Source organism: Nipponia nippon, unplaced genomic scaffold (genome assembly GCF_047370975.1).
Source record: "Nipponia nippon isolate SJK-2023a ecotype South Korea unplaced genomic scaffold, ASM4737097v1 scaffold_11, whole genome shotgun sequence".
Taxonomy (NCBI): Eukaryota; Metazoa; Chordata; class Aves; order Pelecaniformes; family Threskiornithidae; genus Nipponia; species Nipponia nippon.
This window is the reverse complement of record NW_028262302.1, coordinates 24,220,001-24,244,972: the sequence shown is the minus strand read 5'-3', so window position 1 is coordinate 24,244,972 and position 24,972 is coordinate 24,220,001. Positions and strand designations below refer to the sequence as shown.

The 24,972-nt window shown below is 42.9% G+C and overlaps 2 long non-coding RNA genes across 2 annotated transcripts in view; both read right to left on the bottom strand.

Annotated features, from left to right (window-relative positions):
- Positions 1-384: 384 nt before the first annotated feature.
- On the bottom strand, positions 385-3,565 carry LOC148056886 (uncharacterized). Its single transcript, XR_015702375.1, has 4 exons — positions 3,511-3,565; positions 2,310-2,407; positions 1,024-1,079; positions 385-475 (listed from the first exon to the last, which is right to left on the bottom strand). It is a non-coding gene; the product is annotated as an uncharacterized LOC148056886 (long non-coding RNA).
- A 17,000-nt stretch (positions 3,566-20,565) lies between these two features.
- The window catches only part of LOC148056885 (uncharacterized), a 13,615-nt gene continuing 9,208 nt past the window's right edge, over positions 20,566-24,972 (bottom strand). The window contains exons 2-3 of the long non-coding RNA XR_015702374.1: positions 24,009-24,180; positions 20,566-23,385 (exon numbers count right to left, since the gene is read on the bottom strand). This is a non-coding gene — a long non-coding RNA (uncharacterized LOC148056885). The remainder of the gene's footprint in view (positions 23,386-24,008; positions 24,181-24,972) is intronic.

The window sequence follows — 24,972 nt, the reverse complement described above, 5'->3', positions numbered from 1 at the left end:
AGAATACCATGCGTCACCTGAGACCAAGGGCACTGAAACTCTTCCTGACTGTGAAAGGTCCATGGAGCTGTGCCTATCTGTGTGTCCACAGCAGCCATGGGGACACCCACCCTTGGCATAAATCCCCTCAGGGGCTCCCTAGGCTCCAGCACCATCCATGCTGCATTAGGGCATGCAGCTGCTACAGTACTGGCAAAACCAGGCTCTATTTGTCCATTTTTTATCATTTATACAACTGGCCCAGGAAGAGGGTGGGTTGGTGCTCATTCAGTCAGCTGGATCTCATCCTACCTAGACCAGAGGGGCAGCTGGTGCAGGTTTCGATATTGCACCCCGGGAGGCAATGCCTGTGAGCAAAGCCTTGGAATACCCACCCTCCACTCACCTCAGTGCTCTGCTGGCTTTGGCCAAAGCCAAGTTTCATACCCAAAGTCTCCCAGTGCCCCATCTCTGGCATACATGAGCTGTGCCAGAACTGTGAATGATAAAACACACAGATTCCTTAATTGCAACAGCACATGGAGAAAGACGGCATGACTGAAATTATGGTATAAAGCATGGGCAACGTAGAACCAAGCTTTCAGCATTTCTTTGAATCAAATCCAGCAAAGCCTCATCACTGAAACAATTTTGCAATATCCAGTTGTTCCTTCAACAAAAGCAAATGTAGTTTCCTCTCTGCCCTTAATTTGAAAGCATTTGAAAGCATTATGTGATTTTTTGGACATTCATTAATGAAATACAAACCCTGTCATTAATTAGCCAACAATATTCCTTTGCTGGTTTTCATATAAAAATATCTCTACTGAGCCATTCTTAAGCCAGCATTATTTGGTTAGAATTAAAATGTTATTTCAGATTCTTTGATAGAGGTTTGAGGATCTCTTTGCTCTTTCTGGCACTCCTCCCTCCTGCCATTTTAAAATAAATTCAAGAAATCTCATCAGTGATAGGAGAGAGGGGAGACACTGAGAAGAGTATCTGGATTTATCTGTTAAAGTGTTTTGTGTAATCCAGTCTGACCTTATTCCATGCTGGGGAACCTGATGTTTATCCTCATATGTAGTCCTTTGTGACCCCTAGACCACGAAGATAAGAAGAGCAAAGCTTTTAAAATAATGCAGTGTCATATCTGTAAAAGATTCCTGTAAATCTGCCTTTGAGGCTGGAGGAAGGAAAGGAGAAACCAATTGAACAAAAGCTTTAAAAAACACATGTGATAAATAGATTTGTAGTGTAACTGCTCAAGGAAACTGGAAGAAAAAGAGCAAAGGAACACCTGCAAAGCAGCACTGCAAATGGCATGTGATGCAAGCCAATACTAAAGAAACTCTTGCAGCCTTTAAGGACATAAAGTGAAATGCAGAATGCTCAAAGTTGGCTTGGTTCGCTCTCCTCTGGATTTGAATTTCAAGCTCTGACGTACAAAAAGCTTTGTCTCAATGCAAGGTTTTGAAGTCCTGCAGGACTGACTGCCTGGATGCTTTTGCTTTGAAGCGGTCTAAAGCTTCCCCTGTCATCACTGTTTCACATTAAAATATATATTCTCCATTGCAGGACTTAGCAAATAAATTTTCAGCTGTTCTATTTCTCCCCCCCAGTCAGATTGTTTTCTTCAGGCTCCAAGTATATGCAGATTTAATGGAGAGGTCTTTAAAAAATAATGCTTTCCTTAGAGAAAACAATAAGTTAAAAGCCATTTGTTGTCTCCTGCTGACAGATTTTTGCCAACAAAACCAGAAAACATAATATAATCAGAATGATCTATGCTGTAAAGCAAAACTGTCTGCCTCTTCTAAACCATTCTTTTGTCCTGGTTACATCAATTCTTAACACTTAAGTGTTTCCATGATTTCAGCTGCCTTCCAGTTGACGCCCAAGCCCAGTCCCATGAACTGAGCAGAAGACAGTGAATGCACATGATGGTTAACATCACGGGCTCTGCTGCTTCCCCAAGCCCTGCGTTTCAGGCTCAGTGCTGGGTCCTGGCCCTCACCCGAGACCAGTGCTTCCTCTGCCAAGCTCCAACGGCTCCCACATCCCATCCCCCCAGCTCACACAGAGTATGTTTGCCTTTCCCTCCTTTTTCAATCTTTTCTTTCTCCCTCCACCTCATGCTCGTACTCATCCCACTTTCCTTCTTCTTTCCTCCTTTTTATGGCCCAAACTCCTGATCTCTTCCCTCTTAAACTCTTCTTCTTGGACTTAAATCCTCCACCCGCCTCTTCCAATGGTGGAACAGATTCAGAATGGATAAACAGAACGGATTCAGAAAACAGCACTGCAATTGAATGAACCACCAAACTTACCAAAGGGTATGATGTTTTTCCAAAGGAAGAAACACATTCTCATCTTTCATGTTGTATATAATGAGTAACAGCGATCAGGATCTGAAGATGATCTTTACCTATCACCAATTATAAGAAGATTTTAGGCAAAGCATTATGCGTTTTAGAAATATAAATACACCGTGATGATTCGTGAGCTGGCTAATCAGACAGATACAAAAGGAGCTGCATCAGTGGGGAACAGCCTTAAAAGAGATTAGAGCAACTGTAACTGCAGCATGAGCAGGTGTATCTCCAGTTACTCCATTGCCTTTGCTTGGAAGGCTGAATTCCACCTCCTAATTGAAAAGCAAATAACACACCTCTGCTTTTAATGAATGAAATTTACTAATTCCACCCTGTGCAGTCTGAATAGCAACTCAATGTAGAAAGTATTAGCTCCAATTCTTTTTTTTCATATCTTCTTCTATGTTTTCCTTTACTCCACCTACGTAATTTATTTCTCAAATCCTGCAGCTCCAAGTGACCCTTATGTTCTGAAGCCCTGTTCATGGTAATAACCCCAAAAACCCAGACCCTGTATAACATCCCTTGGAGATAACAGTGAATAACCACACCGCAACACCCCAGATCCAAGGGACCTCCCAGCTCTTAAGGAGTTTGTCACAGAAGCTTCACGATCTGGTTCTCTGCCACCCACTTCGCATGCTCACCTGCCAGTCCTCTCTTCCCCTCCCATAGTCCTGAAAATACTTCTTTGTGGCTAGCAGACTGTACGAGTGTTTCAAATGTGATGTTCCCTTATTTTCCCTCCCCAGCTGCTCAGATGGGAGCAAGGTCTACTAATGTTACTTGCTGTTGAAGAGGGACCAACTGCAAAATGTATTCTCTGCTTCCTCAATCTCTAAATCCAACTGTAGGCCTCCTCCTCCACCAGCCTATCTTCACATCTGCCTCTGCTTGCTCCCCCCATGCCTCCAGAAACTTCTCTTCATCTTGTTTCTCTTACCTCCTCTCTAAGAAAACATCCCTACACGTCCTTCTCTTCATTTTCCCAAATCCCATTTCAGCCCCCTAAATCTCCCCACATGATCTAATTCCCCTCCATCCCCTTCCCTGTCCTGCATGCAGGAGCTTCACTTCATACACGGGACCAGAGCATCACCCCTTGTTTCCCTTTAGTGCTGCAAATCAACTTCCACTCCCTCCCCCCAGCACTCACCTATAACCTGCCATCCCTTTGGAAGTAAAACAACCCAACTGCTTGTTGTACTTATATCTATCTAACAGCTCTTGGTAGAAATCATTTGAGCAGCTCTGGTTTATATCCTTCTGAGGTTTCTTAAGCTGCTGCCCAGCTTTGATTAACTTGTCAAGCCCCCAGACTTTCTGTATTACTCTCTATCCCCTTGTTAACACAGCTTACTTACTGCTGTTAGCTTTTCACAGCTGCTTTGCATTGTGGAGACATTTTCACTAGGTTCACAGGGATATCTAAAGCTTTTCTCTTCAGCTAGGAGGCCCCAAATAACTCAGACCCTGTGTGCAAGGGTGATACTGGTCTATGCTGATTTTCAATTTCCTCCAGTTTTCTTAGAGCATCTCAAATGGCAGATTTTGCGGAATTAATATGAATTTGAAGCATAAGTAAATTTTGCCGGAAGTTCACCAAGCTCCAAGACACACGATGTCTTCCACGTTCCTGCAGGATATCTTGTGTTTCTTACTGCTTTCCCAGGCTCTGAGGGACCAGTGTGTCAAAAACCACATGCAATTCTGCCTGGGCTGTCGGAGGATCTCTATAAAAGAGCTCAGAAGACCTTAATAAATAATAGAAAAATTGGTAAAATTGCTTGGAAGGTGCTGCTGAAAATTAAGCATAGCCTTATTTTACCTCCTTCTGGGATTCCTGAAGCTACTGCCTGGCTCAAACTAACTTAAGACTTTGGTTAAGGCATCATGTCTTTCTAAGTTGTAGTTTCCTTTTTTTGAAAAGTGATTTGATTAATTGGTTTTTCACTTATCAAACTTGAAACTTTGACTATAAAATTAAGGGGGGGAAAAAAAAAAACAAACAACAAACAAACCAAAATGATGTATAGGTTCATTTAGACAGCTGGGCTATTTTCCAGGCAGGCTACCACAAGACAGCACGCAAATACCCCACTCCAGTTCTGTTGATGTGAACAGGGCTAATCCAAATACCATCAGGTAAGGGTAAGAGCCTCTCAGTACTGTTAAACAGGATGATTTAGCCACCTACAGAGACGTTTTCTTTCCCATCAAACAGCTGGGTACTTCTTTAGCCAAACTGAACTCCCATTGAAGCACTACCAGTGGAGCAGATGTTTGTCCTGCCAGTGACTGTACCAAGGAGCTGGAGAAGCATTGACATGTCTCCTCAGCTGGGGGTCACAACCTCTTGGGGGACCACTGAGTATTTCTAATATGAAGTTTTCCAAGACACATATATCCAGATGACCCCATGTACATGCTGTAGTGGTCTGAACCATTTCTTTAAACTTTCCACTGGATCGCTGCTACCACGCACTTCTTCATTCTCACCTGGTCCAAACACTGTGCATGCCAGAACGACACCTGAGAGTGAGGAGAAGGATACAGGGATGTTTCTGATTCCCTGGCAGCAGTGAAAAATGATAATTTGGGCAATCTGATTAAATCAGATATATGAAACTAACCCTTTGTTTTTTCTGCCTTTGAGAGCAGCTCTCGCAAGGAATTTCACCAAGAGAAAGTCAAGCCACAAATAAGCTCATATGACCAGAACCAACCACAAATGGTTTACTGTTCTGGTTGTTATTTAATGAAATATGTGAACCAGTATTGAGCTTTTAAAGGGATTTTCATGAGGTTTTATGACATGTCTTTTTGATTTTTAACGGTTATTTCCAAAATGTGAACTTCCAGGGTTACATGGGGGGGTGTACCTAACTGCACCACTTTTCTGTTTCAATACATCCTGTTCTTTTTGTGTTTCACATGCAGCCTTTGACATGAAGATTACATATGAACAAACTGGGCAAGCAGTTTCATTTTCTGTCGTGATGTGGAGACAAAGTAGCTCCAAAAATCAGGCGTGTTGCTGCTGAGAAACATGTTAGAAGCAGCAAAGCTGGTTTTTTTTAATGACATGGAATAAAAACATGAGGACAAAAAACTGAGACACTACCTCAGATGAAAGACCCATTGTCCTGTTTCCAACACTGGCCTAGAACAGCTGTATGAGAAGGAATGCAAGAACACAGCCAGCATATGAAGATATAGTCCCAGGTTACTCTCCAAAGCTGTGATATTTTACAGTTCAGGAGCTTCCTAAGCCAGAGTTGTTTTCTCTGCATTTAGTATCTACAGGCAGGTTCTTCTTCCATGAGTTTATCTAGCTGCTTTTTGAACACTGAGCCAAATACCTGAACCAAATTTTTGTTTGTTTGTAGTAGCTAATCTGAGGGCAGCAGCTGCCATCAAGGCTGACTCTAAGAAAAAAATAAAGTATAATAAATCTCATTATTGATGCACTTGGCTTCCAGGAAAATAAAACAAAAATGAACCGTGCCAAACAATAAGCATTTCTCAGAGAGCTAACACTTACACATATAAATAACAAGGTGTAAATAAGAAGACACTTTTCTATAGCTCCTTCTGGCAATTTCCAATAATAGCCCTTGAGCTTAAGGGGAAAAAAAAAGCAAAACCCCTCACAACTGAAAATTCTAATTACAGACAGTTTATTCTTTTTTTAGTTTCAACAAAAAAAAGCATCCCATTTCAATCAGCACTACCAAGCACTGTCTCATAGGACAAAAATATCCCATAGTAATGAAGGTTGTCAGAGATATAATGTCACTCCATGTTTCCTGATCTTTCTTCGCTGTTTGTGAAAATCATGCTCCCAGAATGAACAAATTTTGTCTGGATCCCCAAAACCCAGGTAACCCACAAGTGCTGTGATCAAATGGCTAAGGACAGCTGAGCATCTGGCATGGTTGGGCTCTACATTTCTTATCTCACAAATGCTGCTCAGCCCAAACAAAGTTAATTTACGCCTGAAAATACCTCCTTCTAATTGTTTTACCCTGCCAGAAACCATCTGACCAAGAAATCTGTATGGGGTATATTTTCTCTTGGTCTGTATTTAACCACAGTAGCATATTTCTGCAGGAACATCACTATGTTTTATAGATATGCTGGTGCTGCCACAAGCTTTTCTCATTATTGCTTCCAAAAGTTTATGGTCAGAGCCAACCGCAGCTTTTCCTGTACGATCACTCACAGCTAGACGTAGACAGACGTCGCTGCATGGTATGGGATACATCCTTTCCAATCTGTGCATTGTTTACTTTCGCAAATGCAAGACTTCTGAAGGGATAAACAACTGGTTTCCCCCTTTTGCAGCTGTATAACTCCAAGCCTTTGCACAGATGCATCCTTTACGTCTTGTTTCAAATGAATTGGCAAACCTTGAAGGGAAACGATGCTTTTGGCATCTCTGAATCATAATGAAATACTTCTTTTATAGACATGCAGCTTTCCGATGACTTTAAAGATTGTTGTGATTTACTCTTTGATCACACACACAGTGCAGACATAAACTTGAGGTAAAAGTTTTCATATCAATTCCACGTAAGGAAAGAGGCCACCCAGAGGCCAGCTGAGCCTTGGACCCTGGTTTTGGAAAACAGAATTAAGCCTTTTCGTATTATATATTATATTATATTATATTATATTATATTATATTATATTATATTATATTACACTACATTACATTATATTATATTATATTACACTACATTACATTATATTATATTATATTATATCTTAATACAGGAAGAGTTATAGACTCAACTTTTACCGTTGGCTCCCTGGAACCTCTGTTTGTTAAAGGATCAAGCCAGTACATAACATTTCAATGCGACTATTTTTCTTTAAATTATAATAATGTTCCATTCTTATTAAATGCTTTCTTTAAACTCTTCATTGTGTTAGTCGAGCTGTCATTGTTTGGAAGACATTAGGTTATTGGTTCTGCTTTTGAAGCAAGGCACATTGAGGAATTAGTTGCTTTTGTTATGCTATAAGCTGCCTGGTCCCAGCTAACTGCTGCTGCCTTTGCTGCACAACCCCTCCTACAGGACCTGCGCCACATGGTTTCGGTGAGCAGGAATTGCCATTGGGTTTCCACGGCCTTAAAATTCACTTTGTTTTTGATTTTCATCTTTGTTCTCTTTTGTCTTGCTTTTGATGCCTTTTCGTTTCTGAACAACCCCTGCAGAGTGAGTTGCAATCAGATGGAAAGCACCCTCCAAAATATTCATCAGGCCATTGCTGCAAACAACTGCTTGAAGAAGGACTGAAGCAAGTATGTTCCCCAATGAGTTAAATGCTTATTTTTGCATAAGATCCCATCGCTACTTCTGAGTGTGATCCTGAGCCCCATAAAGGCCATCTGTGACAAGGCAGAAAGCTGATTGCTCAGCTCCCTTCCTTCAGTGAAGATCTTGCTGGTGGAAACCTTTCAACCTCTCTACCTGGCAGCAGTGGTTAGCACACAGCAGGGAGGGACGAGTGCCACTCATGGGGATGGCGGCATGGCTCATCCTCCCCACCAGCTCCCTTTAATTTTTCAGCAGTAAAATCTTTAAATCCTTTGGGAAGTAAGTCTTGACTAGCTGAAAGGACTGTCAACACAGCCTGGGGTGGGGATACCTTCTCAAACTGTGTTATGGTTCATCCATACAGTCTCCTTGGAAACTTTTCCATTCACATGCAGGGGTGCTGTTCCACCCAAAAGTCCTTTTCTTCCCATGTCCATGGCAGATGACCTTCCTGCATGTCCCTCTACAGCTTTCAATCCACGACGGAGGGGTGAGGAGTCGGCAGGACAACGTCTGGTACTTTGCAGGTTCAGTGGATAACACTTGATCTCAGGCTTCCGCAGGGCTCACAGCTGAGGAAGACCTTGGGGAACGTGACCAATGTCCCATTAGAGCATTTTCCCAGGTCAGGAAGGCCAGAAATAGTGACTCCGACTAACTATGGCATGGAAACCTGCTCCAAACTTCAGCAGGAAGGTAAAGATACCCAGAAATGGTAGAATTTGGGGAATTTTCAGCCAATTTGGTGCTGTTCTCCAAAACGATCTTCTTGTGATTTTTGTCTGTGAAATGTTTCTAACACAAACCCTCACCTAAGCATACAAAGTAGGGAATAGGTTACACCACTTGCCTAATTAATATATGTAATCCAACTACGAGACAGAGTGTACTCACCACTGCGACTGAAGAGATTAGTTTAGAAAATTTTACCTGTACAGACATAATTCTATTTCAGGATATTTGAAAACAGCCAAGGGAAAAAGACAGGCAAGCATATGTCACAGGATGTGAAAAAAACCCAACATTTCATCCAAACTGCCTGTTGGGCACCTCATCGTCTTCCTAAGGTAATTTTTTTTGTAAGTTTTCCCACACAACAACAATGGAGCTGCCTGTGCAGTTTTACGCAGATCCCCAGCTGGTGTAAGACAGTGTGATCTCCAATAACTCTGTTTATGTTAATGGAGGATTTGGCCCAAGGTGTTAAAATATTTACTGCAGAGAGACTCACAGATCTATTATAATTATGTTTTATCTACTGATCAAACCTCTTACTGTTCTCAGTGCCTTAATTACAAAACTTGGATTTCTTCCAGGAAGAGATAAACACCAGTAGGCAGATGGGCAAAAAAAGAATAATTTAACATTTCCCTGGAGAAACAACAGAGAAGAAATCATTTAACAATAACCAGAATTAAGCAAAGATTAAGATGTTCAGTAGTCATTGTTCACGAACAAGATCAGACGCACTAGAAAGGGGCATGAGCCATGTTATATCCCCATGTACCGGGCTGGTCCCTGGTGCCTGCTCACTGAGGTTGCTCTTGCCCAGGATCAAACAACCCTTTTTACTGGACTTTTGACACTCCTTACAGGGATTATTCAAAGGCCTGGTACAATACACCATCGGGAAATTTTTCTTGTTACTCTGCCTGAGGTTTTACCTTCTGATCATCACGACTTTGGCTTTAAAAGCTCTGTGACCTGCTGGTTGCAGTTTCGCTACTCTATAGGAGTTTGCTAGTCTCCTTGCAATAACTTGTTCCATTCTTCAGCTGGGGATGGAAATTAAACTAAAAGTAACACACAGGTAACTTATATTATTCAACACAACTTCCTAATACTACAAAGGGCCATGCCGAGCTTTCCCGTAATCTAACGTCAGGAAGGCAAAAAGGCATCCAGGAATTTTGCGAAGCAGAGTTCCCACTGAACCCTTCTTTCAGTGGTTAGGGTGTTTGCAGTCCATGAACAAGAGCACCAGGAAATCTGTTGCAAGTCCTTTCCTGGATGTGTATGACACACACATGCTGTTGGCAGATGGAGAAGAGCTTTCCATAAAGACTTCACATGCATGTGCTCACAAAACCCCAACCTAAACAAAACACTGCTCTGCCCACACTGTTCCTACCTAATGAGAGGCCAAGAGCGCAATCTATACATAGGTGATGGTGTATTTGCTGTACTGCTGCAAGGTGCTCAGAGATGGGAAGGACATGCCAAGCTTGCAGACACTATGTTGGCTGCTTCAAGCAATTTGGTATGGGATATACTCCGTCTGGTGGCTTTCAGTTTGCTGCCCAGGGCCTGCAGATATTAATTTTTAAGGGGTCACAAGTGGTAGAAACAGAGTAAGACTAATCCTAGAGCATTTAAATGCACTTTCACAGAAAAACTATAGGAATCTGTACATAAAAAGTGCTGAAAAAACCCTGTTCTTGAAAGGCAACATAGGAGTGTTCCCTATTCCCATACCAAATCCCTGAGAAAAGCCTGAAGGAAGGAAGAAGAGGGTGTGTTGCTCTGCAGTCTCATCTTTTCTGCTCGCCTGCCCCCCCTGCTTCCCAGGGGAACTATCTATCCAAGCTCAGTAAGCTGAAAGGAAGTTCAGCCTGAATCTTACCAAGACCCCAAACACCAGCCAAGAACACTATGTGCATGTAGAAAACAGGGACTGAGAGGGAAAAATCCAACTGTACAGTCATCGGTGGACAGGCAGTGTCAAGAGTTCAGTTCATTTGCATGAACTGGTTGTTGGGAGACTTGCCAAATAGCATACAAGGCAATGATTTCACTGCTAAACTGGCCATTCCCTTCAGTGTAAAGTAATTAACCAAATCTGGACCCCGTCCCTGCACGGCACCCAAGCTTGCCTCTTCCTGACTTAATTCGGTCTCTCATTTTTCTATTCCTGGTGCATAGCACAAAACTGTAAATCACATTTCCTGGAAGAGTAGAGGAAACTATATACCGTGCTCATCATAAGTGACAAGGGAGACACAATCTAAATACAGATGTCTTGAAGATGCTGCATTGGAGGCATTTTTTCAGAAAATCAGAGTTAAGTCTAAAACTATCTGGAACTTTAAAATGAGTACAGATTTCCCACTTACATCATTACAGTTTTAAAATTAGTCCTCTACAATAGATGGAAAACAATTTACCTGCATTATTAGTCTTCATTAGTTGTAAAGCATCCAGGAGCCTTAGCTGTGACGAGCAACCACCACGAGCAAGGCTCTGTACACATAACATAAATAATTGTCTTTTGACCTCTTTTTGACAGTTATAGAATTTGAGCCAAATTCATCCCAGGAGCAACAGAAAAAGAAGCCAGCGAAATGACACCCTGGGTCAGTTTAGTCTTCCCCCTCAAATCTTCAGTCAATACTCATTTATTTTCTTAGGTACATTTCCCCTTTCCCCTTTTTAAACACATTCTGGCTCAGACACCACCCTTTAGCATTTGACTATATCCTAGAATTTCCTTTTAAATGTTTTCCTATCCAGCACTCTTGGTCTTCACAGTGATACCAACTCTGTCAAAGGGAGCAAAAACGAAGCAAAGCTTTAGTCCCAGCAAACAGCTTGCTGCCTGCTTTCAGGAGGTATCTAATGGATTTCCGTCCCCTGGCAAAGGAGAAGGCTTCAGCTTTCACGTCCTTTGTAGGTTATTGTGGGGCTGTGCATTTCTATGCCTCCACAAAGCCAAAGAGAAATGTCCCTTCGGTTTCCTCCGTAGATTGCCAATTTTATACCATATGTACTTACCCGAGCCAGCTTCAGAGGGCCAGCAGCCTGCCAGCCTGGATTATAGATGGTCTGACTGCTCAACTACCAACATCCCTTAACTAGGCTTTATTTAAAAAAATAACTCTATGGGATAGGGCAAATCAACCAATCAACCAAGAGAAAAAAAAAATGTACCTTTTCCTCCCATCCCTCTCACTGACTTAGGATCTGGGCAGAGCCTCTCCCATGTAGGAAAGATTACACATATTCCAGCTTTTTCAACACCCTCTTTCATAAAACATAATTTGCTCAATCTCTGCTCTTTCCGGGTGGTCGGTGTCAATTCATCATCTCAAGCAAACCTCCATAGCTGATTTCTGCTATTTATTTGATGTTTCATGTTATCAGGGACAGGTGCTTTCCTGAGTCCTTTGAGAAGTGTTTACACCACTAATTTAGTGAGGTCGGGTACCAAAACAGCAGATTCTCTACACCAAAGGCTGTTCAACACCTCCAGGGTATTTCTAAAATCCCAGTCATGCCAGTACCACCATGGCAACATTGCTGTTATTGCCCACTTTTACCTCACTTTTATTTAGATACACTCTTAGGATGTGAGACATTGTTTTCTCCGTCAGAGCCATTTTATCAGCCACAAAAGAAAGAAAAAAATGTGACTGTATATATCTTGCAAGATATCTTCACAGCTACGGTTTGTTAAAAGCTGAAATAGACCTTGCTATGATCATGGTCATTCCTAACCACAGGGACCTACACCGCTTCTCCATTACCAGGGAACAACAGGACATAAAAGTACTGAAACCAGTAACCCTGCTCCCACTTAAAGCAGAGGATTGATTTTTCTGGGTTTACCCTTAGGTTGCTTCCCAAGAACCCAGGTGTGTATATTTTGCAGCTGACCTCCAACCGTTTATTGCATATGAGTATACTGATAGTTTTTTCCAAAGGACTTTCCTTTCTCAATACTTCTAGTGACCCTACAGTCAAATCTTCCACTCTTAAGTACTTTTTAAGGGAGAAAAGGGGTATACCTACACAATTGAGCTGCAGTCTCTCCTGTGACCCTCCCTTATATTGTCTCTGATACGCTATGAACTTGGCTGCAGTTCCTCTTCATTACCTCTGCAGACACTTGACAGAGAGCTCTCAGTAATGGAAATATTTGGAAACTGGGCTTTGTGACCATCACATTTTTCTACTGATTTAATTTCTGCTGACAAAATACTGAAGGAACGAAGAAGGGATCTGTTTTAAATAATCAGGATATTTGACTTGGGAACATGATGCAGCTGCTTTAGTATTGAGAAAAAATAATTATTTTGAAATGCTTTTGTCTGGAGAGTGAAAAAGCACTGCAGAAAGGCAGTGAGAAATTAAGCTAAATGCCATCAGCAAAGGTTACTTAAAACTCATGTTGCAAAGGAAAGAAGGCGATGGCAGAATTAAAAGAGGGATTTGGTTAGGTAACCTTGATCTTCCCTCAACATAGGTTTACACTCTTTATTGTCAGTTCAACACCTTCAATGATGTACGCAGGTGAGCTGGCCCAACAAGCTCTGAAATGCTCCTGCTGGCGGCTCTCAGGAGAGGAGCTCTGCATGGAGCAGTTGATACCTGCTTATACCTTAAGTGCAAAGCAGAGGCAGCCCAAAGTGGACTGGTGGGGTGCAGGGAGTGCTGGGGGGCACAGAGCAAGAGGTGCCAGAGGCTGGGGAGGAGACGGACACAGGGAGGGTGGCCAAGGGGAGAGGGCACGGGAGTTAGCCATCATGGTGGAAGAGCTCAGTGCTTGGGAATAGATGGGTGAGGAGAGAGATGGGTCTTCAACTCACGTAAACCACCCCACATCCACCAACTACAGCACAACCTCAGCTCACCAGACCACTTTAAACCAGATGAGGACCTAGCCCCAGATACTCTTCAATGCATGACATAGGAGGGCAGATTTACAAGCAACAATAAGGACATGACAGACACAAACCATGCACAGCCTCTCCAGGGCCTATGCCAAAAAGTAGTCTGTCTGTCAGGCAAAACTGTGCTGCAACCCAACATGGAATAGCAAATAATAGTGTTATCTTCTTCAAATAATTAGTATGAAAGCAGGTAGTTCCTTTCTGTTTGCTACAATAAGTAAGAAAAAGGGAATCCAGGTTCTACTATGATATAGAAGGTTTCTTCTGCGATTGTTTTCTCTATACAGATAAAACTGATAATTAGAAATAGCAATGTCTTTTCAATGGCTTTCTTCAGTAGCCCAACACACTGCAATGTGTACTGTAGTTAACAATGCTAGCGTTAAATTTTTACCCTGAAAGGACAATCTCAAATTAGGGGATTGATCCTGCAAACACTTAAATATGCCCCTGCCTTCAGGAATTCAGTCATCCCTTTGTTTTCTTTAGTGTATTGACTTGTATGCCCATGCACAGGACCTGCCTTTCATAGCAAGGGGATAAGGTTGAGCCACAATCCTACACTGTAAAGAGAGAAACTTTCTTAAGAACAACCGCAATACCATCACAGCACCTACTCAGTGTTAAATGAACAAATATTTCATGTGATGTTACACATCAAGGGTGTTAGAAACTGAAATTCATTATCACCAGAATGATGGGATTTCCCCGAACTTTCATTTTCTAAGCTGTGAGAAACAGACACTATAAACACAGATCCAAACTAGCAATGGTACCCTTGGATTTAAACATTTTCTCTCTTAAATGCAAACCAGACAAAGGGAAAATTATGAAGTTATGAATGATACAGGTATCTTCTGGATTCTTTGTTCTTTTGCCTTTTGTTCTTATGTTCTGAATAATAAAAAGCATATAGTTATCAGCAGCAAGAACAGAATAGTTTTCTTAAGGGATGTTTGTGCCTAACATAGCTTATTGAGAAAGTTTATATAAGCATCATGTCCCGGTACTTAATCCACCAAAACAGGTCAATAAAGCAATGCCAGAAAAAAAGAAACTTTTTAAAAATAAGCTGTTTGGGAAGTTAATTCACTTTTTATTAAACTACAGGGTTCTTTCCTTTTTCTGAACACCAGGGATTAACGTGGATATGATCAAAGCTACATGCCGTACATTGGCCTTTCGGTTCTTTCAGGGCATCAGTGCATGCTGGAAAAGGAAATTTGGCTTTTCCACACTGGGAGATGGACAGCTGTGCACCAAGTCAACATTGCATTTCTAAAATACCAAAATACCAGGAGCCAAATATCCAAATGTTTGGATACCAGTGATACTCCAGCGTGTTCAATTCTTGTCTGACAGCTGCTTTTCTCTCTGCAGCCTCTCCTGACCGAGCCACCACTGCTTGGCTCTCCTCTGCAAAGGTGGGACAACACTACCTGCACGGCCTCTCCCTGCTGCTTTGTTATTGCTCTGAATGTTCAGCTCCCATCACTGCCATTGTTTCTGATTAATCCTCAGGATGACTCAAAATAGTTGTCATAATGCAATATCATTTTGCTGCTTCTTCACATGAAATCACTTGCGTTGCATACCAGGAGGGTAAACAGAGTACCTCTCCCTTTTAAAGGTGGAAAATGAGAATCTGGGGAACCATAAAACTGTCAGTCTGGAAAGATACTAGCACAAATTATTAAACAATCCTTTTATAAACATCAGGAGAACAATAAAGTGATTAAAAAAAGCCAGAGTGGATGCGTCAAGAACACATTGTACCAAACCCAAACTCATTTCCCTCTTTGACAGGATGACTGGGAAAGGGGGAGGATGGATGTCTTGATTTCAGTCATGAGAAACTAGGAGAGCATGGTTTCCAGGAGCACCTGCCTGCAAAAACGTGTCCCAACACGTTGTCCTCAGACCGACAGCAAATGTTGCCGTTGGGCTCCTGAAGTGGTCTGTCCTGTTCGATTGTACTCAGTATTTCCATTAATCTTGTTAATGATGGAAAGTAAAACTTCAGGAACATGCAGGTGGCCTCAATTAAGAAAGTCGTACCCACCAAGGAGGGCAGGACATGTGTATGATGTCTGGGCAAGCAGAGGCCACAGACAAACCAGAACCAGCTGTGGCCGGGCAGGGGGCAGGAAACACGATGCTGATGGGGAAGGGGATGCACTCCCCTACCACGCTTATGGAGCAATGCCAGACCAGGGATGCATCATCAGCTACAGACCCCTACAAATACACCTTCTATATTTCAAGGTGTAAATTAGGGTTAGCTGTCAACCTAACCTAATTTGAGATTAATTAGTGGCCTAGTCTGCCTTTGACTAGCTTCTCTGGCACCCTCTGAAAAGGAAAAAACTACTGAAAATAAAAATTAAAAAACCTAAGATATCTAACATTGGCTGTTAGATATTTATTTAGGTAAGAAAATGTGTCCACAGCCCTGTCCCATGCTGTTATTTATTTCAGAAAAGTCAGCAATAAATATATGACTGTATGTTTAAAGAAAGCAACGGCAGCTGGTAACATTGACAAGCGAGCTCTGTTTTCCTGTTATTTACTGTTGTACAGAGGTATTGATAAGAGAGCTAGAGGGAAGACACACATTTCTCTCCATCTGCTTCATTATACCACTCTAAGGCAGAGCATGAAAGGTCTCTGTAGAGTCAAGTGGAGAAAATAATAACTAGGTTTGAGATAAGGAAGAAATTTAACTTGCCCTTCTTCCATCCAAACTCATCCCACCATACCTTTCAGAAAGGTGGTGTCACATGTGGAAACCTTCTGCCAGACTTTTTTCTCCTCCTCATCTGAACCACAGGACAATTTGATCCCTTCCCATGGTGCCACGGGGCTTTCAGATTCCCTTCCTATTTTAGGGATTTATCAAAAACAAACTCAGTCAGGTAGACAAGCCAGTCCATGGGAAGTCCATGGCAATGGGGACCCCTTTTCTGAGAGGGGAAACATCTGTCTCTTCTCCAGGGAAGCTTGTCCTGATCTGCTAGAGCTCAGAGCAGTTCAAATCTCAGTTAAAAGGCTTTACTAGTATGGAGGAGGGGAAGGCTCATCAGCAAGGGCTGAAATGGGTATCTATCTCAGGTGAGATGGTGGAGCAGCACCATGAGTGAGCAGCCTCTGAATCCCTCCTCCACCCAGTGTCCCCACAGGTCACCTGGGTCTGCGTTCAGAGGTAAGGGACAAAAAACTCAGTAAAGCCTTAAGCTCCAGGGATTTCCTATAAGGGTCCTCTGGGAAGTTTGTTTGTTGGGGGAAACAACAGCAGCATGGGCTGGTCCCCCACCCTGCATCTGCCTGCAGGACAGGAGGACTCAGCCACCGGGTCTCCCCTGCGTGTGTCTAGATGGAGGGAAGGACACCCGAGCTGTCCTGCCAATAAGCCTCAGGCAGCACTTTTGATTCAGTTGCAGTCTTTAATTATACTTTTCAGCTTTCATTTTCCAAGTTTTATTCACAGAAAGAAAAATATCATTGCCTTCATTTCACAGTTACAGAATAATAAAACTACAATCAAGCACTGGAAAACATGGCAAGACATCATCTAGCACTGAGGCAGGGAGCCACCCGTGGGTAACCCAGAGTCAGCACGAGGTACCACTGGGGCTGCTCTCTTTGCTGTGTTTCATAACTCACTCTAAAAGAGGCGTAGCAGAGAAAAGCACTGTTTTCCCAAAAAGGACCACTCCCCATTTAACAGTCCTGCAGGCTGTGTTTGTATGAGAGTCTCAGGGAAGGTAGTGGAAAGTCTTGTGTTAATATTATGACCACAGTTTTGCTTCATAATATTTTTCCCATGTTACTGATAACACCTTAGGGCACTGGAACGGGAACAATTCAAACAACTCAGTTTGCTTTCACTATTTACTCTCCTAGCTCCCTTATTCAAATTTAGACAAGTCAGTATCAGCTTTGCTTAACATCCATATTCATTTTAATTTCATGTTCTTCTTCCCTTGCCCAATGTCACGTTGTTTGCAGAAAGAATTAACCACAGCCAGGCCAAACAAGCTGTCGAGCAATGAAGATGTTTCTGTTCCTGGCACATTTCAAACTTGCTCTCATTCGCCGCAAAACCCACAGAAGGAGAATCACAAAGGAAAGAAAAATTAGCGGCCACTGCCCGATCGTTTGTTACAATAATTTCCTACCATCAGTTCAGTTTCTTACCTTCATCGTATTTTGATTAAGACTGTACTGGAAACAAAGGGAATCCTCCAGAAATCCTCCTCTCTGCTTTCATCTCAGCTAGGTAATCTACAACAAAGGGAGCAACCATCTCCTCCCTGTGCTGGCATGGAAAAAATGCAAAATGCATCACTCATAGAGGGCTGTTAAACATCCTGGTTTAGGCTACTGCTCTATTAGAAGTCTTTTAATGACCACTAGGTGGGGAGAGAAACTTATTGTCCCTATGTCCCTGGAAAATGTGTAAGCAGCACGGTGCGTTCTCGCTCCAAACCCACAGTTTTTAACCTGACCTTTTCCCTCCCTCAGTTGCGGATGAGTGGTGGAGGCCATGAACTAGACATGACCAGAGACGAAGAAATCCTTCAGTATGATCTGCAAGTTTCATTTACAATCTGTAGCTTTTCTGAGCTCTGTTGCAATCCCTGAGATATCAGATCTTAAATCTGTTGATGGTGCGGGAGTGAGTTTAATATTACGCATGGGAAAGATTGGGCCAAAGTAATTTTTAGGGGTAAGTTCCTTACTGAGAGATTTATTTGGCAGAGGGATTTGGGCTATTGTTAGTTTCTTTGGTTATTAAATAGAAGGTACTTAAAGAAAGAACTGGGTTTGCAACTTGAGAGTCCCAGGAGAGAAGAATCAAATTCAGAAAGTTTAAGAAAGATGACTGAAGAGACACAAGACATGAATTATCTCTCCAGTTATCTCAGGGATGCTAATATTACCTATTTCCAAAGACTCAGTCATCTAAGCTCTCACTAGATAAGTACTTACAGGGGTGTCTGGGGTCTTTGGAGGGGTGGATCTCCCTGAGGAGGTATCAGTCATTCTCTATTGGCAACACCACAGCCAGACCCCCAAGTCAGGCACTTTTATGAATTGCATCCCACTAGTTGCCATGAATCTGGGCCTCTGTGTCTCCGTGCTGCCATCGCAGAGTACCGTGGACCCTAGCAGTGTTAGCTCTAGACATCAATACAGGCAACATCAGGCTTCAAAATTTTCCATTGAAGATAGATACACAAGCAGTGAGTTGATGAAGGTGCCCTGCACTGCAGTGGCTAGTCTCTACTCACACCCAGCTGGCTAGTTTAAAGCTGGATTGGGTCTATCTCTATCACTCTGTGTCACAGACATGGCTGCAGCATAAACATGTCCTCAGAAACCCGAACTCCTGGTATTTACTTTAGAGACAGAACCAGAAGCTCTCCTTCTCACTTGCAGTCTTAGCTGAGAACTACAACAGCACCCACAAACAACTGTGGTTGCTATAAAAATTATATCAGCCTCTTAGTCACCTTTCAGTAACAAATACCTTGAAAGCACTTGGCTTCAGTTACTGTAAGTTTCTCACTTCATGCCTGGTAGTAAACAACATAATCCTTCAAACAAGATGTGAAGGTTGCCATGGAGCTCCTAAATCTTTTTAGTCCAGGAAAAGTTAATGTTTCAGCTATAACATTTTGATGAGGATATTCTGTGTGGTCTTTTTCCTCCACATTCCCTGACAGAGGGATCATTACCTATGACCAAATAAGAGATGTACTTGGCAGCTACCGCACTCATCTGCCAAGTTCAGTGTAATGTACTTCCAAGAGGAACATCTGGCTCTGTAATTTTGTTCCTTGGCAATGCAGCTGTTGTCTACATGGCTGGCTACCCCTCTCTGCTGGCAGCTGTGAAACTGCATCAGGGTATGCTTTGGACACAGATAGCTGCTTTATGATGTCTGAATGTTCTTTGTCCTTTCCTTCATCCCAAACTTGCCTACACCTAGGAATGATTTTGCTTTGCAAATGAGTACAAGGTGCAGTCCCTCAAATTACACCTCACTGCAAACAGAAGCAACCAGGGAAAAACAGCAGCAGGGGCCTATTTACCTACTCACTAGAATTAGCAGCAGGTGTTAGCGAGCTGAAGTCCACTGTAAGACCACTTGCAGGTAACAGGCACACATAATGTTGTCCCCATAGGGTGTGAGAGAGAAAGGAACTCCTGTCTCAACTGCAAGCCATTTTATGGAAGCTTCTCTGAGATCTTAAGTGGATCTGAGACAGAAACTAATGAGTTTTCAAGAGAATTTAAATGGAAGATTTATCTGTTCAACAACAGTAAAAATATAGGATGTACAGATTTGGGGCCACCACCATTAAATCTGCTTGGGGGAAATGCAGCATTAACAACTACAGTGCTTCTTAAACACACACTGACAACTGACATGGCCTGTCACCTAACTGTCCAGTGCATCCAAAGCTTTTCAGAAACCATCAAGGTTTTACTCGAGTCAGAGAATAAACATCATGAAGCAATGGCCTGACGCTGAAAGAATTACATGTTTTCATTTATGCTGGAGGAGAAATTCCTAGGCAGAAGAACTAAGCTATGAGCCAAGAACAGGTGAAAATGTGGGTAGTACAATGGATACCTTAAAGCTGCCTTCAGCAGGTGGGTGGGAGAAATGAGCCTTGCAAGGGGTGCATGAAACAAATTGGTTAATGTTATACAATATCCACTGTTGGACGGAGGCTTGCACTGTACAACGCTGAGCCACTAGATAGCACTGAATGATGCTTTCGTGTTGAATAATGCCCCATTCCATGCTGAAGGGGAAACAGATGAAGGAGGTGTTTGCAAACTGGGCAACAACAAGAGAAAAGACAAAGGCGGCTGTAAATTACTGAAGAGTGAAGAATCAATATGGGGAGGACGGAGCCCTTGATTATAGCAACCAGATCATGACTGGAATTTGGGGTAAAGTCAAGAGACTCCCTGTGAATGAAGAAGTATCCTCTGACAGAGCATTTCAAGTTTGTCAAGGAAAGGATGGAACGATATCCCCCATCCAGATAGAGCTTACACTGGCTGAACACTGCCATCAAATTGCATTAGGGTAAAGGACCCTGAGACAAAACACCACATGAAACCAAAAGTATAAGTCCACCAAAAAACCCAGTACCCAAACTTGCATATACCATGGCCATCATCACAGTATCTGGCAAAAAAAAAAGACAATTTGAGGTGTCCAAGCATTACTATGCAACAGTGTGCTCACGCCAGAAGTGGGCAGAGCAGGAGGAAAGGGATCACAAGAGCACTGAGAACAGTTTTTCGTGGAAGCAATGCAAAAGATGAAAAAATTCTCCATCAGCTAATGAATGAACCAACCCTTCATTTTAAGTAAGTTTACAGGTGACAAAGCAGTGTCCCCTTAGGAACAGTGACATTAGGAGTGTTAAAAGTCTCCTACCTGCCTGCTCCCCAGAGAGTAGAAGTTTTGATAGACCATGATAACAGAGCTCAGTAGCTCAAGATGACACAAATCCTGCTTTTAAATTGTAATGTTCCCACTTTAATTCTCCACATTTTTTCTATCAAACAGTTGGAGTGTTCCCCAGGATTCAAACCGCAGTTGGCCTCTGACGCTCAGTATAACCTTTTGAGCAGATAAACCCACATTTTCTGTCAGGTACAGCTGAATGTTTGTTACAACTCCCTGGTGAGTTGCTATGAAAACTAGTGTCAAATTAATAAAAGCCTTAGCAAAAAATGTCAAAGGGTCAGACACTGCTCCATGTTTGGGACTGCTAATTACAGAGTGGCAGGAGAGGCTGGGGTATCACCTGCTGGCACTCTGCTCAATGGTACTCTTAAACCAGAAAATGCCTTCACGACTGGACGTGGAGGTCAGCTGTGTGAAGAGACAGAGAAAGCGAAACAAATAGCTTGTTAGGGTTTGAAAGCACAAGTTTTCCCCCTGCATCATAAAAACAAAGCTGTATGTATCCACAGTGGGAAACAACAGCTGTAAGCAGCTGCCTGTTGTGAGAGGTAACCTCATGGTTCTGTGAAGTTGCTTGCCGGATCAGATCCATCCTGCTCAGATGTAAATGTGGTTTCTACGCTCTGGAAGGCAGAAGAAGAGGTGGGGTGTGGTTGTGCACCTGAGAAGATCTCATAGGTATATTGTTATATCCTCTTGGGTTTCAAGCCCATGTTGAATCCACTCTTCTCAAAACCCAGGATTTGCCAACCTGTTGTTTCCCAAACTGATTTGTGTCAGCTGGGAGCCTAGGGACTTGCCAGCCAACGAAATTCAGTTGCAGGGAAGTGTCCGGACTCGGACTTTGCCCCTTGGGGCAGAACAGCTGCAGCTGGTGGGAGCTGTGTGGTGCAGCAGCTTCAAATCCAAATTCAAGCCCAGCCAACAGACATGGTCTCAATAGGGACAGGCAACAACAGCAGGATGAAAGAGCTGAACTAAGGAAAGGCCTCTGTGTCATCCGATTTTCATTGCTTATCTTTATACAGTCTTTGATACAGCTAGGTCAGGAGAGGGAATATACTTTTCCAAGTGACATTTCCAAGCAAATATCTCTGCTGTTATGGAGAGACTTGGAGGAGCCCCAGCCTGAGCCCACGGGTTGGCTGCCCTGCAGCTAAGTGGCCCCAGAGGACAGTTTTAGCACCTTACGCTCAGTCATCCGCAAATACTGCAGAGTGACAGATCCCACAGCAGGAAAATCGTATAAACAGCTAGTCTGGCCCTTGTCTTGCATTCGGAGCAACCTGCTGTAGGCACAGCACATGACTTGAAGGCATTTAACATAGCAGGAGATAACCACTGATTTATGAGTCAAGGGCATGGGGTGCTATTTCTAGCAACACCACTACCTCACACGTCAGCTGGACAACCCTTTCACTTCTGGTTCCCCTACTACCATTTGCACCTTTAGACTGCAAATGCTGCGAGGCTGGGGCTGCTGAGTTTCCCCGTACCTTTGTACAATGCCTAATGTAACAGGAGTGTGTTTCTGCTGCGGTCTTCCGAGCACTGCTAAATGCAAATCCTACATGCCAGCACAGAGCAACTGGAGCAGGGGCCACAATAAAAGGAGGGCAATTAAATTAAGATATTATGCAAACACTGAATGAGAAACACAAACCAGACCTTTTACTGAGATAAAAAGCACTAGTTAACTTTTTCCTTGTTTCCACAAGCACGCACTCACCCCAGTTCCATCAAAAGTGAGGCAGGCGGTGACATGGTGTAGGGCTGAAAGGCTGTTGCTCTGTTATTCACGGCATGACAAGTTGCAGAAAGATCTGTCACATGAATCCACTTTCGTATGATTTCCCAATGGACTGTTTTCCAGTCCCCCTTACCTCAGTGAAAATTTGGAAAAGGAATAATAACTGAACCTGGTCAAAAAAGTTGGGAAATCTCATGGGGACAGATTTTCTGAGGAGCTTGGCAGCTCCTTCTCTGGGAAAACCTATAAAGTAAGTTTCGTCTTTTTTTTTCCTTCTTTTTTTTTCTTTTTCTTTCTTTCTCTTTCTCTTTTTTTTTCACCAATAATCAAAATATGGACCAAGATGGTCTAGATGAAATTGAAAAGAGGTATTAAAATGTGTCGAGGCAATCTGAGCTGTACTTCCAATATGGTAAAAAAATTAACAGTGCTCAGACACCTAAGAAAGTAGAGAAATGTATATAAACACCATGCCATTATTCAGATGTTTAGTGAATTACTTTAGCTGGGGATTATTATTTATCCAGTAACTAACACAGCAAAATTGGTCTAAATGGCCATTTTGAAAGTGGATGAAGCTCTGAAGATGATCTACAGGAAGGATTAAAAATCACTGGAGCATTTCAAACAGTGTGATGGTAACAGGCTGAAATGAAGCATCTCATTCCTGATGTTCATTTGCCACCAAAGGGGAGGGCTCTCACATGTGACGGTGGGAAAGACATAACATCTTCCAGGACTCCAGAGCTTTCCCTTCTCAGGTAGGGCTCAGACACGGCTGATAGACCTGCAGAGAGGACAGGAAGGATTGAAATGCTTTTGGAAGCCATCAGGTTTCTTTGCTATTGTGCACCTGACCAGCACCTGCTGCACGGGGCTCTCAGCTCAGCTGCTCATGGTGATGAAGGCTGGTGGGCTCAGGACTGGACATGAGAGCATGGCTGTGCTTCACCATCATCACAAGGTCTGTGGCCAAGGCATTAAAAATTAATTGCTTTGGAGGGTATGATTACAGAGTGGTTCCTGCAGCAGTGTGCTCTCAGGCTGCTTGGATGCCTAAGTGGAAAAAGAAGTCAGTTTGTGACAAAAGGAAAGCTTCACAGCTGGGTCCCCTGACAAAAGCCAGTGCAACATATGGTCACAGGGCTCAGATGAGCACAGCAGGCCCAGGGCTTTGGGAAAAGCTTTTCCAAGAAAAAGTCCTACTGGGTGATGCCTACTGAGAGCAGACCGTGTCTCCAGATCGCCTGCATTAGTTAAAGCACGTAAATTGGGGCTGTTCTGCTCCTGTCACTGATGAGCAAGGTCCATCAAAGAAGTCTGAAGTTTAAATTACAGATGCTTATCAGCTGCCGGCTGTTTTCAAGTTAGTTCCTCTAATGTTTTGCTCCATATGTTAAATAAACCCACTTGTTTCGAGATGTCTGTTCATCTCCATACTGCAGTTATCCCCTCTGGAGAGAGGACACGGAGGCCTCTGCCCAAAAGCCACTTCCACAGGCGAGAAGAAGTTACATGCTTCTCTGCGTATCCAAAAATGCAGACTTCATTCCAGCACAGGCCAAATAATCAGGTCTGGTGCCTGCAGGGTGCAAATCAGAGAGACAAGAAAGAGAACGGATCCCTCAGTCGCCTCTTAGACATTTGCTGTAACAAAGAGCAACCTGTATCTGACTATTACGAAATATGTCATGAAGACAGCAAAGAAATTATGTTGGAATCAAGCTCAGTCAATAATAGTTCACTGGGAACTGATCCCCATATTATTCACCATAGTTGTAGTCTACATCATATTTGTTTTGACAGAAACAATGATATTCATGAGATCCTAATGATAGAAAAGTCATGATTTCCTTTGTGACTAGCAGGTTCTGTACAAATTCTTGAAATATGGTGCAGTCCTGGTCCTCAGAGGTACATGTGGGAAGAGGCATGCAAAATACATAGGCATGGCACTTCATTGTACATTGTGACAGAGGAAGAGGTCAAGCTGCATGGTGCATCTGACCACAGACTCACAGAGTAGCTGAGGTTGGCAGGAACCTCTGGAGGTCATCTGGTCCACCCCCCAGGGAGTCCTGCCATTTAATGGCAGACAGTGGAAGCAAACCCAGACAGCTCTGAGACAGTGGCAAATGTACAGCCAGGCTCATTTTACACAAATGTGCCACTGTGGGAGAAGGAGAAGTAGGGAAATGGAGCCTGATCCTTAAAAGCTTCATGGGGCTGCATCACTTGGTTGCAGCACAGTGCAGAGCAGAGCACCGTACTGCGGTATTTAACAGTCACAGTTCCCCAATGTTACACTATGCCTAAATTTCACAAATGGCCACCTCTAAATAAGCAGAGCATCCTACTGAGAGATGTCAGTGCC